The following is a 19,896-nucleotide window of genomic DNA, read 5'->3' as shown; positions in this document are numbered from 1 at the left end:
ATAAAGAATCGGGGATCCAGAGGGGGACACTGAGCAGAGAATCCCTGGCAGTGTCCACTGCTCCTCAAAAGTGTCCAGGGAGTCAGTGAACACTGCTCAGAGGAACTCTGCCTGGAGGTGTGATCAGATAAGGGACCAGAAATAGGCCCCACAGTTGCAGAGTACTCCCCCCCCCATCCAGCTTCCTGCCCCTGGTGTGATGGATGGCTGCACTGGCCAGCATCAGGAGGAGGCTGACAAGGAAGTCCCATGACTTTGTGGGGCCATGAATGGCGTGTGCCTGGATCAGGAGGTGCAGGGAGAAGTGCAACCAGAACCTCAGGAAGAGGTTCTGGAAAAGCCAGAAAAGGGGCTGCAACCTGACACACTCCACAAAGATGTGTGCCAGAGTCTCCCTCTCACTGCAGAAGGCACAGGTGTCAGGGGAGTTTGTGAACTATGCCAGGTACATGCCCATGCTCATGGCTCTGAAGGAGCCGCTAACTAATATCCCTAGCAGGCCATGGAACCAGACTGGAGTACAGGGTGGCCCAATGGGGTTCCTCGCCCTCCTCAGGTGGCAGCATGTCCCATTACTTGGTGTCTGGGCAGGACATGGGGGTGAGGAAGTGGATGGTATGAAGCACAAGCATGTACAGATGCTCTTTGGGCACAGTTTGGAGGTGGACCAGCTGGATACCATGCAACTGGTTCAGGTGATGTCGGGGGTGGCTGGGGAGGCTCTCAGGCAGGGGCCTGATGACTAGGTCCGGAGAGCCAGGGGTGAGAGGTGGGTGGGGAGCATCTGCCCACAGGACCCACACGAGAAAAGCAAGAGAAGCAGGAGTCAAGGCTGCCCTCTCCTCTTGGAGCACATGACAAGGGATGCGCAGAGTGGGCAGCTCCATGTGCTGACCGAGCACTGCAGGGTCCACCCAGTTTCTAGTCCAGGTGGTCTCCAGTTCTGGTGGTACCAACCTCTGCCGCATCAAGGGGGACTCCACCACCTGCACACGGAGATGGGCGTTGTATAGCAGGGATTCTGCTAGGAGGTCCTTCCCTGTGGCGGCCACTGTGGATCTGGTCACTGGAACTAGCTTCCAGGTCCTGGTAAAAAACCAGCAGCTCAGAGAGGTCTCGGGGGGAGACCTCTCAGGTGAAGGAAAAGAGAGTTGCCAGTTGTATCAGAGCCCTGGGAGGTGGCAGAGGAAGGTGTGCACCAGCATACTCCATGCTGGACTACTAGCACTGTGAGTCTCTGCAGGGCCTGACTGCAGAAGGGATGGTCCTAGCTGTGGATATAGACCAACCGCTGTCCACCCTCCCTCCTGGGGAAGCTCAGGACTCCTGCAGAGACCCAGTGCAGCCCTGGCCAAAAAGACTCCAGCATCATCTTCTGGAGCCTGGCCAGAGTTCCCTGGGGTGGAGTCAGGGTGTTGAACCAATGCCAGGTCATGGACAGGACAAGCTGGTTAAGCAACAGTGCACTCTTCCAAAAGGAAAGGCACCGCAGCAGCCCCATTCACCTCTGCCATCAATCAGCCACCCTGGCCTTGATTTTTGACCCAGTTCTCTAGCAGGGAAGGATGGGTGGCAGAAAGGTACATGCCCAGATAGAGCAGTGGACCCGCCACCCCTCCCCAACTACCAGGTCAGAGCTCTTGACCAAATTGACCAGGGTGGAGGAGGCCGTCACATAGATGGCTTGGCAAGCCTCCATCCGCACCAGGTCTCCCGGGTCCTGGGCCATGAGGACCATGACATTGCATATGCCAACAGGACCACCCGCAGGTCTGGAGCCCAAAGCACCGACCCCATCATTCTCTCACAAAGGAGGAGGAGGAAGGGCTCCATCATGATGGTATAGAGCTGGCCGGACTGCGGACAACCCTGATGCACCCCTCGACCAAAGATGACTGGTTTGGTGAGGGTTCAGTTGAGCTTGACCAGACACTCCAAAGAGGCATACAGCACCTGGAGGAAACCCATAAAACAGGGCACGCACAATCCATCCTGTCATATGCCTTCTCCTGGTCCAGAGACAGGAGGGTAAGTGACAGACCATCTCTGCATGCAAGCTGGAGTAGGTCCTGCACAATGAGTTAGTGCAGAGTAGCTAGTGGGCTATAAATTCACACCTTAGCGTGTACCATTTGGGGTATTCCATACCCAAACTGTAGCTCTGTATAAAGGCTGCATTATAGCAGTAATCATCCATAGAAGCTTGATTGTGAAGAACTTGAAACTAGTCACCTGTTGCAACCAAAGTTCTGTTAAGGAGCGCTGAAACAATTTGTATAGTGGGGTGGTGAAAGCCATTGAACCAAACTGTAAACCCTGTATATAATGGAAACCACTTCAAGCCAGAGGGTGCTGCAGCATCCCTAATTCCAGCACCTATGGTTCTGTTGTTTCCAACCTTCACACTGTACAAAATAGAATTAGATCTTGAATGATTGTTAACAGGCAGAGAAATTGTGGAATTCCAATTTCAATAAAGTGTGGGGTCTGGTGGATAATAAATTACTCCTCCCCCCAATGATCTTAGCATCATACTATTGACTCCACTTCAGTGAAGTCTTACAGAGACAAATTCAAGCCCTGGAACCATTCATGGATCTGACTGAGGAGATTCTCTTTGTCTCTAAACCAACAATATTTGGTTATTACCAGTGATTCAAGCACTGACAGCTTACCTATACAGCACAGTGATAGAGCCAAGAAAGCAAATATTTTGGATCAGTTCAATCATGTTGCAAAAAGTAAGGCTATAAAATTCCTAGGTGCTGGACCTCATGTTCCAGATCTATCCATTTAGTTCAGATAAAACCCTGACAGCTGAAAATACTGGAGTCAGGAGATAAGCAGAACAGTCCTATAAATGTCAGAACTGGAGAGCTGAAAATAAAAGTGGATGTAATGTTATCTGATTAGAGTATGACCATGCAAATCATCGTTGCTACCACTGTTATATAATTGCAATGAATCTTATACAGTATGTGGCGCATGGCCAGAAAGGGTTAAGTGGCTCGCAGGCTAAATACCCCAGAGTCAACCTTTAGAGACCTGTTATAAAAGTATATAAATGGTAATTAGGGCTATTCCATCTTAGATGGGCTAGAACTTTGAAGTGCAAACCTGTATTGTTAGAGAATTAGAGGTGACACTAATTGTATGTGTGTGCTTACATCTTGTTAGATGTTAGCCATCTAAACTGACAGTTCCTGTCTGTCACTATAGCTATTGATTTAGAGATCAAAAGGGAATATTAACATTTAAATGAATCTTAGGTGAAATAATGTCATTGTCTATATGTCTCTTTAAAGTTTGTGATAAACTGCCTAGTGAATAAAATGCCTTATGTTAATCTGTGTAGGTAATTACTGGTGATGCTTAGGAAATAGGTAGTCTTCAAAGTTTCCATGATTGCCTATTGTTCGCCTAAGGCAGGGGTTCTCAAACTGGGGGTCAGGACCCCTCAGAGGGTCGTCAGGTAATTACGGGGGGGGGGTCACGAGTTGTTAGCCTCCACCACAAACCCCACTTTGCCTCCAGCATTTATAGTGGTGTTAAATATATTAAAAAGTGTTTTTAATTTATAAGGGGGTCACACTCAGAGGCTTGCTACGTGAAAGGGGTCACCAGTACAAAAGTTTGAGAATTACTGGCCTAAGGACTCTGACCTGTCAAGAGAGAGCCTGGAACTGTATAAAAACCCCTTGGATTCTGATCCTTTTTATCTCAGATCTGCTTGATACTTCATGCAGGGGAAGCTTAAGTCCTAAAACTGAGATCTCCAGTCTTAATCCGGATCACCCTGAATGTGAACATTGAACGATAACCTATGGACTAATTCTGAAAGAACTCTTTGCAACTACAAAGCTCACCATCTCTACTATGAATCTGATCTCAGAACTGTACTCATGTCTGTACTCTCTCTTTTTTCTTTAATAAATTCTAGTTTAGTTAATAAGGATTGTCTGTAAGTGTGTATTTGGGTAAAATCTGGAATATTCATTAATGTGGGAGGTAATGTGTCTGATCTTCTTGGATTGGTAGAACTTTCTTGTATGATTGATTAGATTTTCACTAATCCCCATCATATTTGACGTGAGTGTCTGGATGGAGGCCTGAGGCTGGGTTGCTTTAAGGGAACTGTGTTGGCTTCTGGGTAACCAGTGAGGTATTATAAAAGCTGTTTTGTGCTGGTTTGGTAAATCTAAGTATTGGAATATCCACCAGCTTTGGGGATTGTCTGCCCCATTCTTTGCAGTTAGTGACCTCAGTGCTGATCCCCTGGCACCCTGCTCACAATGGAAAACAAAGCAATCTGAAAAGGAATAAAATAATGAACACAAGCATCTGGAACTGAGGTGGGGCACGTTAATAAAAGTGATCTTATGTCCAGGCTCCCAGAAACTTCTTTTGGGGTATCTAAAATATCCTGGTTTTTCCTTTAATCAATCAACCCATTTAAAAAAGCACTACAAAACATCTGTTCAACCTGTATTGCTACGCAGTGTAGAATCTGCTCTGTACTTATTGTGACAGTGGGATATGTCTTAGTCTACGAGTGGAAATAATGGACACTGCTACTGCTGAAGCATGGGCCTGATCAATGATAACTATTGCACTGCATTCCAGACAGCCACCCTGTCTGGGAAAGATGCTTGACACCTTTGAAGGACTAACAACTAAGAACCTTCAACACTGCAATCTGGGGCAATGACTCTGGTTGTCTCTCAACAGCTGGCCTGCTCCCCTTGTACAATGAGTTTTCTATACCAGGACCTACAGTGGGGAAGGGGAAAGCATGAGTGGTGGGTCTGTAGCTTCAGTCTGAGCACATGGCTTAGCACTGTAGGCCCTATTTAAGACTGGGGTTCTGCTCTGAGTAGGAGGCCCACCATCACCCCACATTAAAAGGACTTGCAGGAGAGAGAGTATCGGAGGTACTCTGCCCACCCTGAAATGCTGACAAACCTGAGATTCACAAAAGGGGTCAACACAGACATGCAGGTCAAGTCTTTTGTCATTTTCAAAGGTCTGTAACTCTTGACTGTTGGAAGAGTAATGTTTCTGTGGTTAAGAAAATTCTTTTGCTAAGCCTGTGCTCCTTGCTTTTCCACCATGTTGTCCCTGAAGGGATTAAACTAGAAGTCCAGTGTCCACAATCTAGGTAGGGTTTGAGGAAGCAGTTGTAAGTGACTGGGGGGGGGGGGGCAGGAGGTCTCACACTGGTTGAGGGATCTAGGGCAGATGGACGGTGACATGCTGAGGAAGGGTGTCAAAAAAGAGGTCAGAGAGAGTGTGCGCCCTGGATCCCCAAGACTAGAAACAGTGACTAGATTCTGCCCCATTGACTTGGAAGCATGTGGGACATAGCAACTGGGTCCATTTGCAACAGATTAATGACACACAGTAGGGTATTGGGCCAGGTTGTAACACCATGGGGGAAAAAACAGGCATAAAGGGAACAGACAAGTTGAACGAGAGCAGACACTAAAATTGTTCTTGAGTTTCATGAGTTTATTTAGAACACTCTTACCAAGAAAAATCCTTCACCAGGAGAAATGTGCAAATATCACTGAGTCACAAGCTGGCAGTGATGACGGCACACTTCTGTTTTGTATAGTGTACTTTTGAGTTTTGTATGACTTTCGTTTCGTGACTCTAAAAAGAAATGCCAAACAAGTGATCCAGTTTTTTATTTTGAAAATAGGGTCACTTGAAATATCGACTGATCCTTAGTGTGAAGTTATTGACAATAACAGTGGAGGTGTATTGTAATATGAGTCCACTCTGCCACGGACAAATGATGCAGCGAAGGTGGAAATCACTTTCCAATCACTGTCTTACACTACTGAGGAAATTTCTTAGAATTGTTGGAGATATTTTTTGGCAGTCAGTCCTCTGCATGCATGTGTCCAAATGATGCAGAAAGTTCTGTGTTCTTACAACCTAACTTGCCATTAGTTAATTGTAAGTATCTAGTTCTAATGGACAGGGCGTTTCTGAGTCTTTGAAGCAAGCTGAGCACTTTAATGTCTGTTTAATAAGCATTCGCCATTGTGTGTCATATTTAGGCTTGATGGAATTCAATTTTATTTTTTATTTCAATTAATATCAATGTTTATTTTAAAGCATTTTAAAAGATTTTTATTTACTTTTCCATAGTTGTGGGAAACTATTGGGGGAGGGTCAGACAATTATTTAATGAAAATAGGTGTTAAGATTCAAAAAGATAAAGCTTTATAACTGTTAAAACACGAACTGTCAACATCACATGTCAAACCATACAAGGTAAGGGCATGTCTACACTATGGGAGCTACACTTGTACCACTGTAGCGTAGATGTTTCCTACCTGATTGTGAGTCATCCACCTCCCTGAGCAGCAGTAGATCGGATGACTGACAGAAGAATTGTTTTTTTCTGTGAATTTTTCACACCCATCCCCTGAAGCGATGTACCTAGGCTGACCTACATTTTAAAAGTAGACTAAAGCTAAATATCCTTAAATCAAACCAATAATTACTCAAGAAGCATCTTTCTTACTTTGCCATCTGTCAAGTTGGATTATTATAGACAAATATTTTTTTCCTCAGTTTGTGTGTGTACAGTGAAAAGTTGGTCCAACTGATCTTACCTCCCTACCTTGTCTCTCTAATATCCTGGGAGCAACAGGGCTGCACCTCCACCGCCTACGGTGAAACTGACATTTATCGATAAAAATCAAATCTGGCGAAGCCTTGTCATGTTTTAATAATATAACATCATAAGGGGAGCAGATGCCCCTCCTATGCTTTGAACTGAACCAGTATGAGTTTCCCCTGCTCTGCCTTCCACTTATAAAGCACCCCAGGGAAGGGTAGAGCTCCGGGGGAGGGGTGGATGGGACTGGGCTGCATCGGATGCAGGGGGACAGCCCGTGGGGGGAGGGAAGGAAGGAAGGGGAAGCAGACGCAGCAGCCCAGGGCAGGAAGCAAATCCCCCCCTTTCTAGCCTGTGGGAGCTCCTGCTTTTCCCTGCCCCTCTGAGCCCGAGCTGCCCTTAAACTCAGCTCTAGCTCGTGAAGGGCTGGGAGTCGGGACTAATTCAGGGCCCTCAGCCCGCACTGGAGCGAGGTCCCTGAGTGCGGGGCGCAGGCCCACGGACGGGCTGGGCCCCCCACGCTGGGGTGCTCCGGACACGGCTGCCGGGCGGGGCCCGTGCTGCGGACCTAGAGCGCAGCCCGCGGGGCGCTCGCTCCGGGCTGGGGCGGGGCCGGGCTCCTGGCTCAGTGGGGGCGGAGCGCGCCGCCTGCCTGGCTGCCGAGCGCCCCGGGCCGCAGCGAGCCGCGCTGGTGCTGCTGGCGGCGCCCGGACGGAGCTGGCGGAGGTGAGAGGGCAGCGGGGCCGGGAGCTCCCCGCTGCCGGCCTTTGGCGGCCTCTGCTCTGGGGCCGGGCGGCGGCAGAGGGAGCCCGCCTCTCTGCAGCCCCGGCCCTGGAGCGCCGGCGGAGCCGCCCGGGATTTGGGGCGGGGGCGTCTCTGCCGAGCCCCGGGGGCGGGTGAGCCAGAGCCGGGCTGGCCCCAGCCTTGCTCCCTGGCTCTGCCCCGCGGCACCTCTCCCTTGAACACCCGCCTCCAAGCGAAGCCCCCCGAGAAGTGCCTGGGCTCCCGGGAAGCAGCAGGAGCTCTTAGAGCAGCCTCTGTAGGAACTGTTGTGATCTAGCTGAAAGCAGGCTGGCTGAGAAAGGCCTCTGGATGCCCGGAGCCAGCATAGGTGCTGGAACTAGGGGTGGCCTGCACCCCCTGGCCTGAAGTGGTTTCCATCATAGATAGGGCGGGTTCACAGGTTTGGATCAATGGCTCTCCGCACCCCCACTATACCAATTGTTCCAGCAGCCCTGGAAGCCAGTGGCTTTCTACTTTTTTTCATTTGCAGAGCCCTAAAAAATTTCAGATGGAGGTGTGGACCCATTTGGAAATCACAGACATAGTTTGCAGACTCTTAGGGGTCCTTGGGCCACAGGTTGAAAATCACTGCCATAACCTACAGCCCTGTGGGTTGTTACCCTGGAGCTTCACAGCCAGGAACTGTGCATCTGTCGGCTTATCCTTGTGTGCAGGGTTTAATTAATGTACTGCATGCTTACATTACCTTGCCTGTCAAATTGGTGGCAAGTGAAATTAGGGAGGTAGGGTGCATCACCAACAGAAGGATGCATTAACTGATTTGATTAGGGACTGGTCCTTATGAATAATTTCACAAAAAACGGTGCCATTTCTTGAGCTTTTTTGAACTTGTCATCAATACAAGGCCATATGGAGGTGGGATGACAGGAGTTAGTGTCTCTGTTTTATTTTGGAATAGATGCCATTAAATCGGTTGAAGTTTAGATTCTTTCTGAAACCAGGCTTTTTCGTGTTCATATTTCAGTATTTGATGTTAGTTTCTAGACCAATTTCTTACCGTTGTCCCCAAATGCTACTTACCAATCAAACTGTATTTATCTAATGGTAAAGAATATCATGTAAAAAAATGTTTAGGGAAACAGTGGATATGTGCAAACAGATACTTACATTGTCAAGTTTTCAAAGTTGTGTATTTTGTCACTTTGTGAATTGCTACTTTGATTTACAGAGAGCAGCTCTCTTTCTGCACTGACTTCAGTATGGTATGTCTCAATTGTTAATAGCAACTACGACATTTCTTATCTGGAGCCACAAATTTGGATACATTGCTTGCTGTTGTAAAGAGCAGAATAAAGAGTAGTATTCACAAATTTGGATACACTGCGTGCTCTTGTAAAGGGTTTTGAGTCTGAAAACTCAGTGTCTAGTACGGCTGTGGGAAAAACTGATTTTTTTGGTTCACAGACAGTTCCAAAAAACCAGAAATTTGGCTTGACTAAAACCATTTGGAATTTTGTTGTGAATTGAAAAAGGAATGCAATGTTGAATTGAATATTTTATTTTGTTTTGGGGGCATTTTTAACCTTTGGCTTTTTTAAAATAAAAGCAAAGGAAATGAAGGGCTAGATTAATAAAACTGGTGATGTCAGGTCTGCCTTTGTACTAAAAGGCTAGTGGTTAAGGCACTCACCTGGGATGTGAGAAACCCAGACTTGAATTTCTGCTCAGGAGCAGAGACTGGAGCTGGGGGCCTTCCCCCTCTTAAGTGAGTGCCCTAACCTTGGGCAACAGAGACATCCTCACTCTTTCTGTGAATCTAGCACACCCATTTTTTTTTTTTTTTTCAAATTTGCAACTAGTTTTGGTGACCTGAAACTATATTTTTTCAGTGAATAAACTATTCAGCCAAAAATTTGGATCTATCTCAAGTGTCTGGGTTAAATTTAGTTGTATTTTAGTTGAATTTATTATTTGATTTGGATTTGATTTGTATGTTTGCATGACTAGAATGTCTTTGTTTACATTTCTTGGTTTTACTGCTTATAAAGAATTAGATTCCTTGCTAGTCAGTGATTTTTATTTTAGGTTTGCATTGTCTACCTACAAATAGTGTATCACTGTGCTCAAACACAGGTAGGAAATCATATTTAGAAAGTAAAATTGTAGCAGTACTGCACTCTTTCCATGTAATGTTTGGAAGTATTTGTAACAGGAAATGGGATAAATTTTGGAATTAACCTTTGAAATCCCCGAAAAATTACCAAAAACCATATATTTGAAATGACTAATAAGGAGACTTAATTTTGGTTAACTGACAGTGACCCAGGATCTGAAGTTGTCCTTAATACTTTACTGCTTTCTTTGCTGTGTTGTCCAGTGTAAGCAAATAAGTCCAGAATGCTGAATCTGTAACAAGATAGATTGGAGTGATACATAGTTAGAATGGCTTTTTTTCAAATAACCTACACATAATTTATGCTGTCACTTTGAAGTTGACTATATAATGACTGATGCAAGGAGTGGTGGAAGTAAGGGAGTCCCTGCTACAGGAGACAACCACCCCCAAAAAAGTGAGTAGCTCCAGTTTGACTTTGACTCTGCCTCTACTCGTAGCTGTCCCAGAAAAGTCAGCAGTGTGAAACTGAATTGACTTTTAACAATCATACTGAATACTGGCAATTAAATCTATCAGTTGTGTTAATTTTCCGCTTCTGCTTGGCAAAGCACTGAGCATAGTCAGTGCAAATTCAGGAGACAACAATGTCTTGGCTTACATTTGTAAGGTTATTTTTAACCATAAGAGCTAGAAATTTAATATTTTAAATGAATGCTGAAATTTTTCAGAAAAGTATAGCATTGGCCCTTACACTCACTAGAGACAGCATCATAGTAGCCACTTTCAAGGGGATTTTGTCAATCTCCAGTATCAAGTATTGATTAGAGTGAGGTATTGGTGGGGTAAGAGATTGTCAGGTTTCCATTTGCAAATCTGCTAGTGCACATCAAATTAGACAAGCAACTCTGTTATTCCAGTCTTGGATCTCTGTTCTAAAAATGGCTTGTGGTGATGAGATATTAGCTAGAAGCCAGAATGAGCCCATAAAATTAGTGTCATTTGCAGTCATGGCCATCTGTGGGAATCTATCCCAAATGTGTAGGATTTCATCAGGGACTTTAGCAAAAATATGAGTCTCTTTCCCCCCATCCTCCTTCATTACTTGGTTTTTACACATTTGGCCACATTTCTATATTAGTCTCAGAACAGGGTGTTTCTAAAGCAAGTTAAGACTGGAGAGTGATGATGTGCTTACCTATCATATCAATTGCAAAATCAAAACATTTAAAAGCAGGGAAGTTAACCGGACTCTCCAAATCTTAAGTGGCCAGCATAATAAAACCACCATTTACCACAGAAAATAAAGTTAATTTAATCCTTAATTCAGAACCATGGATATTTTTAAAGTATCTTTGTTATCTAAATTTTTTCTCTTAAGAGATAGTGTTAAGTGAGAAATACTGCTATGCTGTATAATTTTTTGAGTAAATTATTTGTAATGGCTGTTCCTTGAGAAGAATACAAGTAGTTTAATAGGGTAGGGATACTCTTCCAAGCTCTGCACGCTTGATGCCAAAATGAGGCACTGCATGTCTTAAAGTTTGGCAATGAGGAGGTTATTGAGGGCTTTGCATAGATGGGGTTCCCAACTGTGGGTATTGAAGGGACACACATTCCTATTCTACGCCAACCACATCACCCCAAAATCTTTTGATAAGTCTGCATTGCAACTGGGAGGTGTGATTGCAGCATGTGTAGACGTACCTTTAGCTAGATCAAAAGTGGCTCAAATAACAATAGCAGTGAAGCTGTGGCAGCATAACCTGGGAACATAATAAAGTTTAAGCTACTTTAGACCTAGCTAGATCAAAGCTAGTTCAGGTATGTCTACATATGCTGCAATCACACTTCCCAGTTGCAGTATAGAAAGACTATTTATCAACAGGAAGGGGTATCTCTCCATGGTGCTGCAAGGCCTGATTGATCACCTATAGTACCAGAAGATTCACCTGTAGTACCAGAACTTTAGCTGAGACTAGTGCTGCATTTGTTTACATGGGGAAAGCTTCCAAACATTTCAAAAAGGAATCAATCACAAACAAATATTTTTTTTCCTTCCGAGTAATTGGCAGGGATCCTACACAATTGCTTGGTAAGGTATACCAAGGCCCTTGTGCCTTTGTGACCTTGAAAGAGTATTTCTTTTTCCTGGTGTGAGATTGTCTTCAGCACAAAAAAGACAAGACTGTCAATATTCACGAATATCTTCCCTCATAGTGATCCACCATCCTAGAGGGACAACTGTTGGAGCGTCTTTTCAGTTCCCTCATGTCCTCCCACGGGGGAATCATGAACCAAACGAATGAGCTCTCTTCTTAGAGCCGTAGGCATCACCCACATCTTTGATGTACATTCCAATCCCATCAATTATTTCAACATTTCCTTCAAAAGATTTGTAAGGTGAATTCTCAGGCAGAGCATTATTCGCAATCCAACCTGCACCTACAACTCCTTGGGTCATTAACCCAGGCATTTATTAAATAGTCTGACTGAAAACCTGATCCAGCCATGTCAAGGTTCAGGATGTTATTCTAAATCTAAGAGAATTTATTGAATTCTCTTAGGTTTGGAATAACATCCTGAATCTTTTCCTTTTAGGAGGCCACAGGTGCTAGATTAAGGATGTGTTTTACTAGAATTGATTAGTTTCAGAGTAGCAGCCATGTTAGTCTGTATTCACAAAAAGAAAAGGAGTACTTGTGGCACCTTAGAGACTAACCAATTTATTTGAGCATAAGCTTTCGTGAGCTACAGCTCACTTCATCGGATGCATGCAGTGGAAAATACAGTGGGAGATTTGTACACATAGAGAGCATGAAGCAGTGGGTGTTACCCTACACGCTGTAAGGAGAGTGATCACTTAAGGTGAGCTATTAGCAGGAGGAGAGCGGGGGGGAAAAACCTTTTGTAGTGATAATCAAGATGGGCCATTTCCCGCAGTTGACAAGAACGTCTGAGGAGCAGTGGGGTGGGGGTGGGGGGAATAAACATGGGGAAATAGTTTTACTTTGTGTAATGACCCATCCACTCCCAGTCTCTCTTCGAGCCTAAGTTAATTGTGTCCAGTTTGCAAATTAATTTCAATTCAGCAGTCTCTCGTTGGAGTCTGTTTTTGAAGTTTTTTTGTTGAAGAATTGCAACTTTTAGGTCTGTAATCGAGTGGCCAAAGAGATTGAGGTGTTCTCCGACTGGATTTTGAATGTTATAATTCTTGACGTCTGATTTGTGTCCATTAATTTTTTTACGTAGAGACTGTCCAGTTTGACCAATGTACATGGCAGGGGAGCATTGCTGGCACATGATGGCATATATCACATTGGTAGATGTGCAGGTGAACAAGCCTGTGATAGTGTGATTGATGTGGTTAGGCCCTATGATGGTGTCCCCTGAATAGATATGTGGACACAGTTGGCAACAGGCTTTGTTGCAAAGATTGGTTCCTGGGTTAGTGGTTCTGTTGTGTGGTTGCTGGTGAGTATTTGCTTCAGGTTGCGGGGCTGTCTGTAACCAGGGACCGGCCTGTCTCCCAAGATCTGTGAGAGTGATGGGTCGTCCTTCAGGATAGGTTGTAGATCCTTGATGATGCGTTTGAGAGGTTTTAGTTGGGGGCTGAAGGTGATGGCTAGTGACCTTCTGTTATTTTCTTTGTTGGGCCTGTCCTGTAGTAGGTGACTTCTGGGTACTCTTCTGGCTCTGCCAGTCTGTTTCTTCACTTCAGCAGGTGGGTATTGTAGTTGTAAGAATGCTTGATAGAGATCTTGTTGGTGTTGGTCTCTGTCTGAGGGGTTGGAGCAAATGTGGTTGTATCGTAGAGCTTGGCTGTAGACAATGGATCGTGTGATGTGGTCTGGATGAAAGCCGGAGGCATGTAGGTAGGAGTAGCGATCAGTAGGTTTCCGGTATAGAGTGGTGTTTATGTGCCCATCGCTTATTAGCACTGTAGTGTCCAGGAAGTGGATCTCTTGTGTGTACTAGTCCAGGCTGAGGTTGATAGTGGGATGGAAATTGTTGAAATCCTGGTGGAATTCCTCAAGGGCTTCTTTTCCATGGGTCCAGATGATGAAGATGTCATCAATGTAGCGCAAGTAGAGTAGATGCATTAGGGGACGAGAACTGAGGAAGCGTTGTTCTAAGTCAGCCATAAAAATGTTGACATACTGTGGGCCATGCGGGTACCCATTGCAGTGCCGCTGATTTGAAGGTATACATTGTCCCCAAATGTGAAATAGTTATGGGTGAGGACAAAGTCACAAAGTTCAGCCACCAGGTTTGCCATGACGTTATCGGGGATACTGTTTCTGACAGCGTGTTGTCCATGTTTGTGTGGAATGTTGGTGTAGAGGGCTTCTACATCCATAGTGGCTAGGATGGTGTGTTCAGGAAGATCACCGTTGGATTGTAGTTTCCTCAGGAAGTCAGTGGTGTCTCGAAGATAGCTGGGAGTGCTGGTAGCGTAGGGCCTGAGGAGGGAGTCTACATAGCCAGACAATCCTGCTGTCAGGGTGCCAATGCCTGAGATGATGGGGCGTCCAGGATTTCCAGGTTTATGGATCTTGCGTAACAGATAGAATACCCCAGGTCGGGGTTCCAGGAGTGTGTCTAGGCCCGTTGCCAAATGTGTCCACATATCTATTCAGGGGACACCATTATAGGGCCTAACCACATCAACTACACTATCAGAGGCTCGTTCACCTACACATCTACCAGTGCGATATATGCCATCATGTGTCAGCAATGCCCCTCTGCCATGTACATTGGTCAAACTGGACAGTCTCTACGTAAAAGAATAAATGGACACAAATCAGACGTCAAGAATTATAACATTCAAAAACCAGTTGGAGAACACTTCAATCTCTTTAGCCACTCAATTACAGACCTAAAAGTTGCAATTCTTCAACAAAAAAACTTCAAAAACAGACTCCAACGAGAGACTGCTGAATTGAAATTAATTTGCAAACTGGATACAATTAACTTAGGCTTGAATGGAGACTGGGAGTGGATGGGTCATTACACAAAGTAAACTATTTCCCCTTGTTTATTTCCCACCCCTCCACCCCCACCCCACTGTTCCTCAGACGTTCTTGTGAACTGCTGGAAATGGCTCACCTTGATTATCACTACAAAAGGTTCCCCCCCATCCTTGCTCTCCTGCTGGTAATAGCTCACCTCAAGTGATCACTCTCATTACAGTGTGTATGGTAACACCCATTGTTTCATGTTCTCTATGTATATAAATCTCCCACTGTATTTTCCACTGAATGCATCCGATGAAGTGAGCTGTAGCTCACGAAAGCTTATGCTCAAATAAATTGGTTAGTCTCTAAGGTGCCACAAGTACTCTTTTCCTGTTTATAATTGATTACACACTGACAAATCTTTTCCTGCTGCTTCTTACTTAGCCAGCCAGTCTGGTTTCTGTTTTTGGATGGCTCATGGATCAGTTTTACTGTGAGCCTTAACCTTTTTAATCAAAGGGGGCTTATGTAAACAAAAGACTAACTCAACCATATTAGATACTAAAATAGGGTATTTTATCATGGAGCCATCAGTAGAGGTAAAACCACTTCTAAGCCAGAAAAGTAAAAATTCTGTTAAGGAGTTGTACACCCAAACAGTGTCTGAATACAGTATAACTGCATAATTTTCCAGCTATGCATATCTCTTTGGGACATGGCTCATGTAATTCTGGAATCACATGAGGTTCTTTCCTCAAATCTTTTACCATTGTTTGACAAATCAGCTTGTTAGTCAAATCTAAAATTAACCTGTGCTTCATCAGAAAATCTGCTCCCAACAGGCTGTGTGGTTTTGGTAATTTTGCCAGAGAAAACACACGTCCTGCATAAAACTCCTATGTGGGCTAGCAGTGGGTGTGGTAGGCTGTTTCATAAAGGTTTCAAAAGACATGACTCCTCTTCCTGCCAGTGGTGACATGGCTGAGTGAGGATCATTTAATACAGATATATTTGCATCTGTATCAACAATAAACATTATCTTGTGACCCCCTTATGAGAGCTGACAGTTAGTCTCCCTGCTCTGTCTGTACCTAAGGAGGACATTATACGACATGATGGAGTCTGGTGGCATAGTTGTGAATGTGTATACTCTCCCTCTCCCCCTCACCTTACTTGGTTTCTGGTGCCACAGGCCTGATTAACTGGTCCAGAAAACCAGGTATCCCATTCCAATAGAGAGGAGGAAGCTGCTGGGTTTCTGATTAGTCTTCCTCATTAGGATCCAGTTGCTTGTGTAACCACTTCAGTTCCTTCACTTGGGCTACAAAGGCAACATTCGTACGGCGAATATCTGCCACCGTTTCATCTCATTGATTCAGTGAATCAGATTGGGCAGGGGCCCACAGGCTCCACTGATCTCTCCCCCCCCCCCCCCGACCCCAAAATGACTTAGGAGTTTTTGAATCTTGATTTAGTGAAGGATTAGGGTTTTAACAGGTCATAGGACCGATTAGGTTCATAAGAATTTCTGTGCTCTAAGCTTCTTAGCAGGAGCCTATGTTGGGGCTGACTGGGAGCTTTTCTTTAGTCTGAGAAGTCTCAAACCTCCACTCTGTTGGTCAAGACTTGGTTGCAGGAGCATGGCTGGGTGCTTCAACCCATTCACGTCCTGCTGCAGCTACAGGAAACTTTCTGTTTTTACCCCTCGTTGGCTGCACAGTCTCTTCAATGACTATCTCAGCAGCTTTGGTCATCAGCTCCAACATTTGGGTCAGTGCTGATTCCTTGTTCATATGTGGAGTACTTGTGGCACCTTAGAGACTAACCAGTTTATTTGAGCATGAGCTTTCGTGAGCTACAGCTCACTTCATCGGATGCATAGCATATCGTGGAAACTGCAGAAGACATTATATACACACAGAGACCATGAAACAAAACTTCCTCCCACCCCACTCCCTCGCTGGCAACAGCTTATCTAAAGTGATCCTCAAGTAGAGCCATTTCCAGCACAAATCCAGGTTTTCTCACCCTCCCCCCCCCCCTCCCCCCCCCCGGAAATGGCTCTACTTGATGATCACTTTAGATAAGCTGTTTCCAGCGGGGGAGTGGGGTGGGAGGAAGTTTTGTTTCATGGTCTCTGTGTGTATATAATGTCTTCTGCAGTTTCCACGATATGCTATGCATCCGATGAAGTGAGCTGTAGCTCACGAAAGCTCATGCTCAAATAAACTGGTTAGTCTCTAAGGTGCCACAAGTACTCCTTTTCTTTTTACGAATACAGACTAACACGGCTGTTACTCTGAAACCTGTTCATATGTGAATCTTCTTTCTTTTTAATAGCAGGCAAAACATTATTAATTAATAAATCTACTTATTCAGGAAAATCCCCTTGCATGTTAGTGCTATCCCAGGCTCCAGCTGTCTTTTCATGATAGGCACGAGGAGACATCTTTCTTTTAATATTTACTAACTGTGCCATCCCAGCCTGTACTGGATATAAAATCTCTTCCAATTTATCCAGCATTTCAGCAAAATCCTTAGCTCCTGACTGAAAATGTGGTGGGAGAACATACCATAAACAAGGCTCCCCTGACATTTGTAAAACCTTAAATCAATACCTATTATCCGATTGAAACATTTGACTATTATTCACAGTTCTCCTAGTGTGCAGGGCAATTAGATCGCCCTTTTTAAACAGACCAACATTTTTAGTTACCAAATCCAATGTTTTAACATCCACTACTGCCACAGGACGATGTCCCTCGTTTGATCTCTCTGGATCTTCCCTTTCCACTTTTGAGGTACTACTGTTTAATACCCTATCTGGGGAAGATAGGCTGGGGGTTTGAAAATGAGACACTTGTGCTGTACCAGATTCTGCATACAAAGGGTTACAAAATCCACTCCCATTTCACCTATCTAGTAGTGCTCTTGCTGTTTCATAACAGTAGTAGATTGCAGGATGCTTTGTTCAGCCGTGTTTTTTTTAAAAAAAAAATCTCATAATTTGAAGGGATGGAACATTTGGTGCTGCTCACACTTCGCCCACAGGATCAAGGAAAAGGTAATCTGTTCTAAAATCTGGAACAGAAACCCCCCCCCCCCCCCCCCCCCCCCGTTGCTCCAGCAACGAAATTACAGGTCTTATCACAATCCAAACTGTCCTCCCTTGAGCTGCTTTCTGAGTCTTTGAGTTGTGGACCTGGTCAACACTATACTATACTTCTGTTCCGGTTCCTCCTCTGTCTTATGTCCCTGGGAAATCAGAGTGCCAGGTTTAATCTCTGACAAGTCTTCACTAAAAAACTGAGTATCTTCCTTCATTTCCAAAAATATCCAATCATCTTCTAAAACAGGATTATGCATTATGTACTCCTGGCACATTAAAGTTCATATGTCAGCAACCTGAGTCGGTTTCCCCAATATCCTTATTCGACTCTTTGGATTCTCTTTGGGCTGGAATCAACGCAGGTAGAGGGAAGGTGCGCAATCACTAGTGGATGTTTCCCAGTGATCCTTTGGATTTTTTAGGAATCAAAGGGTAGGTGCTCAATCCCCACCAAGTACCTAATTTAGGGTCTTCAGTCACCCTGAACTGGAATCAATTTTTTTTTCCGATGAAGGGAAAAAGTGCCTCAAGTTCCTGAGCACCCATTTGTGCACCATAATGCTGGTAACCTATCATCTTTCAAATGCCCCTCTTAGAGTCTCCAGTCTTTTTTCTAGACTGGAATCAATACAGGTGGGGGTAGAGACATGATCATTTCCTACACACCCCCTTCAGTCTTGGGACAAGTAAGCGGAAGGAAGAAACACAGTCAACTTTCTAAGCACCTCTTTGGCAGCCAGATAAGATGCCCTTGTGGAGGTCTTCGGCCTCTTTGTGGGTTGGATTTTTAAGTAAGTGATAAATTACCTTATTAGGGGTCTTTGGCTTTTCTGTGAGCCAGAATTAAGAAGGGGGTAGGAAACGTGGTCAACCCTGCCCCCCTGTTTGGCACCAGAATCAAAGGCTAGTGTGCTGTCACCAGCCTTGGAAGTCTCAGAGGAAAACTCTCTCTGGCCAGTCCCTACAGCCTATTTAAATTTGTGGGGGATTTAAGACCCAAGCTTAACTGCTTGTCGGTATCTGGCTGTTCTTGGGTGGTCTCGGATCTATGTCCTTGAGCCACTACTGGGCTTCTATAACTTTTAATACCACCAAAAATCAAATCATATATTTAAAAATCAGTTCTTTTGTATAATGCGAAAAATATTTTAACTGCAGTTGTTAACAAGAGACAAAAACAATTCCACAGTCTTTCAAAACAATCTTGCAGCTGTTTTACAAAACTTAAGGATTCTAAGTTAAGTGAGAAGCAAGAACTGCTCTTTAAAGCCTTCCTGACTTTCCTACTTCCCAACAAACCCCAAAATCAGTCAGTCATAAACTTCACAGTCCTGGGTTTTGGCAGTAACTGTAACCTTAGATTTATATGTTCCCAATTAATATTTTAAAAATAAGGAATAAAACCAAACTAAGTGATCTCTGTAATCATCCTGGAGGCTCGAACTTTAAAAAAAAACTCACTGCAATTTTACTGGAGGAATGTGAGTGATCAAATTAAAAAAACTTAGCTTAACCGATTTATGTATAAAATAAACAGGCATTGCAATATAACAATACGCTGCATTGATACTCCCATTTTAAGATGAAATGATGCATTTAGGGGTGATTACTCCCTAAATGAGGAGAATGGGTATAATCTTTTCTCTAATGGTATCTCGACGGTGGATGGGTGCGCCTAATCTGAAATCAGCATATTTCTGTTTTTATAATCAAATATAATAACACCCCTTAATTAATTAGCACTAAATCCACCTTTTACCATATCTGTATTTCCGCTACCATAATTAAATATTTTCTGCTTTCTCACTGGCTATTCAACACTAAATGTCATCCTAATTAACCTCCCATAAATGCCATAGAAATAACTATCAATATAGATAATATTTTGGAAAATGCTAACATTTTATTTAAAACACTTGTAAAAACCAGCGAGGACTAAAACTTGTTTACATGTTTGGTTATGTCCTAATTTATTTTCAGCTTGCCTTCGAATTGTCTCACTTCACTTTACTCCTATTTTCCCAGGCCTTGCTTGACTATTGTCAAGCCTACTTTTAAGAAATAGATTTTTTTGGGCCTACTTACATTTCTGTATAAACATAAACAAGCATCATCTCTATTGGCTAATTGGAAGAGAAACTTGATCGTCTGCAGGTTATCTGCTCCTGAAAACTCCAGTTCAAAGACCTCCAAACTATAGAAGGGAGGGACTGAACTTTTCATGTGGGTGTTAGTTCTCAGCTAAGGCTGTTTTGAACTTGTGACTACAAAAGAGACCTCTCTGTGGGGTGTGTGCCAGAGCTCATATCGAAGACAGTTGGGGTGATTTCTGGGAAGCTTA

At 44.2% G+C, this 19,896-nt stretch overlaps 1 protein-coding gene across 6 annotated transcripts in view; it reads left to right on the top strand.

Annotated features, from left to right (window-relative positions):
• LOC102937532 (interleukin-1 receptor type 1) overlaps positions 1 to 19,896 on the top strand; it is an 82,294-nt gene that overhangs the window by 22,019 nt on the left and 40,379 nt on the right. The window contains exons 1-2 of one of the 6 annotated variants that reach the window (XM_043536754.1): positions 7,287 to 7,357; positions 9,868 to 9,945. The exons of 4 other annotated variants lie outside the window; for them this stretch is intronic. The gene's annotated coding sequence lies outside the window, so the exon portion shown is untranslated. Of the gene's footprint in view, positions 1 to 7,227; positions 7,358 to 9,867; positions 9,946 to 19,896 lie in introns of those variants that run through there. One more of the 6 variants, XM_037897983.2, reaches the window with a different exon arrangement.

The sequence above is a fragment of the Chelonia mydas genome, chromosome 1 (assembly GCF_015237465.2).
Source record: "Chelonia mydas isolate rCheMyd1 chromosome 1, rCheMyd1.pri.v2, whole genome shotgun sequence".
In the NCBI taxonomy this organism is placed as follows: Eukaryota; Metazoa; Chordata; order Testudines; family Cheloniidae; genus Chelonia; species Chelonia mydas.
Note: the sequence above shows the minus strand (reverse complement) of the source record. Positions and strands in the feature narration are given on the sequence as shown.